Source organism: Zingiber officinale, chromosome 5A (genome assembly GCF_018446385.1).
Source record: "Zingiber officinale cultivar Zhangliang chromosome 5A, Zo_v1.1, whole genome shotgun sequence".
Classification (NCBI taxonomy): Eukaryota; Viridiplantae; Streptophyta; class Magnoliopsida; order Zingiberales; family Zingiberaceae; genus Zingiber; species Zingiber officinale.
The window spans coordinates 100226333-100228734 of NC_055994.1; the positions used below are offsets into that span (position 1 = coordinate 100226333).

At 42.1% G+C, this 2402-nt stretch overlaps 1 long non-coding RNA gene across 2 annotated transcripts; it reads left to right on the forward strand.

The window, feature by feature from the left end:
* The first annotated feature begins 1100 nt into the window (after nt 1–1100).
* On the forward strand, nt 1101–2150 carry LOC121983066. Of its 2 annotated transcripts, none has more exons than XR_006112371.1 (3): nt 1101–1674; nt 1769–1867; nt 2085–2150. It is a non-coding gene; the product is annotated as an uncharacterized LOC121983066 (long non-coding RNA). The 2 variants fall into 2 exon arrangements; XR_006112370.1 differs by having other exon boundaries at nt 1769–1851.
* Nucleotides 2151–2402: the final 252 nt, after the last annotated feature.

Genomic DNA, 2402 nt, shown 5'->3' on the forward strand with positions numbered 1-2402 from the left:
ATAAGTTTCTCTTAATGAGTGAATGTCAATTCAACATTGGACTAGTTTATAGGGACGGTGAAGACTGCCAATGATTTACTAGAGAATTTCATTATTTTATCATTGGAGATGGATGTGAAATTTCCATGGCACCATCCGATCAGTTGGATAGTAAAAATTAGACATTTAAATTTTTTTTTAAATATTATAATAATAAAATTCTTATTAAATTATCAATACATTCATTCAATCCTGAGGCACTTTTCTGATGGAATGAAGGGCTCGTCTTTATTAGGACGCTAGTATTAGTTAGAGCCCTAGAGCCAATCATTTGATAATTGCTGTATGGACTCATTGTATCATATTCTTGTATATAAATAAAGGTATTTTGTTTTGGTTATTATACTTACTTATATTAGTGTCAAATAACTAAGTATAATAGCGTCCTTGAGTAGAGGGTTCTTACCTATATCAATCGGTTAATTGAACCGATAGTGAGATGATATAGGGAACACTACTTTTAATCATTCCTAGTCAAGTATTAACATTCAGGGACAATGTTAATGCGACGAGACTAGCATGTAGGTCAACTCGATGACTTGATCTCACAAGTCATGGATATGGAGATATCAAGTTGACACATGGGTATGCATTGGAGAATGTATACTGAATGACCCGCCATGAGAAAGTATCATGGATCGTTATATGAGTGTCATATACTTTCTCATGTGGCTATTAGTATGACTACTAGTCCTTGGACCTGAAGTCACCATGGTTCCCTACATAAGGAGTTACGTACTTTGGTTTCGTCAAACGTCACTCGTAACTGGGTGGACTATAAAGGCGATTACTGGGTATGTATCAAATTATATGGAGGGATGTGAGTGATGTAAATGAGATCTATCTGTAAAATACCGTAAAATGACGAATAATAATAAGGGAATTTTTCGAAATTTTTGAAATTTTTTCGAAAATTTTTCGGAGCTCGTATGGATGAGTTTACGGGGATAAAAAAATGGAGCCCGGAAAAGCCTGTTTAGGCTACCCTTTTTAGGCGAGGAAATGTTTATTTATTTTAATTCCTTTTCTTTTCTATTTCTGTTATTTTTTTCACCGTTTCCTCCCCGATCCCTCGCCGAAACCGTGCCTGTGCCCAGCCTCACCGACACTGCCTTCTTCGCGTGCCCTAATCGGGTCACGGCAGTTTCTCCCCTCTCCGCGTACAAAACCACTCGGCCAAGGGGTTTTGCATCTTCCCTCTCACGCCGCTGTCTTCCTCCTTCGACAACCTTCTCGCCACTGCCTGAAGCCCTCCTCTGCCGCCACCACAGCGACGTTGTCCCTGCGCCCTAGCCGCCGGCGACGCACGGAGCAGCGCCGCACCCCCCGGTGCCCTAGTGTCGATCACCACGCACCCTTTCTTCCTCTGCCCTAGTTTGTGTTCACGACCGATTCTCTGTGCCGGCACTCGAGCCTAGCGCCGACGCCGCCTCCCGATTCCTCTCCCCTCCTCTGGTCCGACGAGACATCGCCGGCCCCTCCTCTGTGCTTGTGCCCTAGCGAGCCGACGCCACTTCCTTGCCACTGCCGCTACACCCTTTGCCCCAGTGCCGAACCGACCCTTTCTTCTGCCCTAGCCGAGCCTCACACTTGTGTGAGTTGCTGCCCTGGGTTCTACCGAGCCTTGGGTTTAGGGTAAGCTATTGGTTTAAAACTGTGGAGGTAATGTTAGGGTTTAATTCACAGAGGTGGATGTATTGACTACAAATTTTGGGTGTTTGATGTGTAGGTCAGTGGCTCACTTTAGCTACGACCACAGTTCTGGCAGCAGGTGCTCCATCGACAAATTTACGATGAAGTATACGAATTTGGGTGAGTTTGGATTGAGGTAAATGCATTGTTGTGAGTATAATTGATTTAGGTTTGAATTATTAATCTAATGGGTTGATTAGGGATTAGGTAACTAACCCTAATTAACGGTTGGATTTAATTAAGGTAGGTTGAGGTTTATGGTTTAGGGTTTTGCCCTAAATTGTTTATAAGGATTTTATTTAGCTATTTATGGGAGTGTAGCTAAATAAAATGTATATATATTCGTGACTCAGGGTTTTGACGCGAGACGAGCATCTCGACATCAGATTTGGACTAGATTGGATCCTCTCTTTTGGAGGCGGGTACTTTTGACTTTATGTCTTTGATATGCATAGTAGTGAATTTAACAAATAACAACAATTATGTTTCTTAATTGTTTCGGTTAGTCACTACCCGATACCTGTTACATGCTTGGTTGATTGCTTGTTTTGCATCTCATGTTGTTGCTTACCTGATTATACATGATTAGGGGTAGTGATATAACCATGCTTCACCATGTTCAGGACCTAGGTGTGATACCTTATCTGATCTGTGTACCCTTGATATGATTT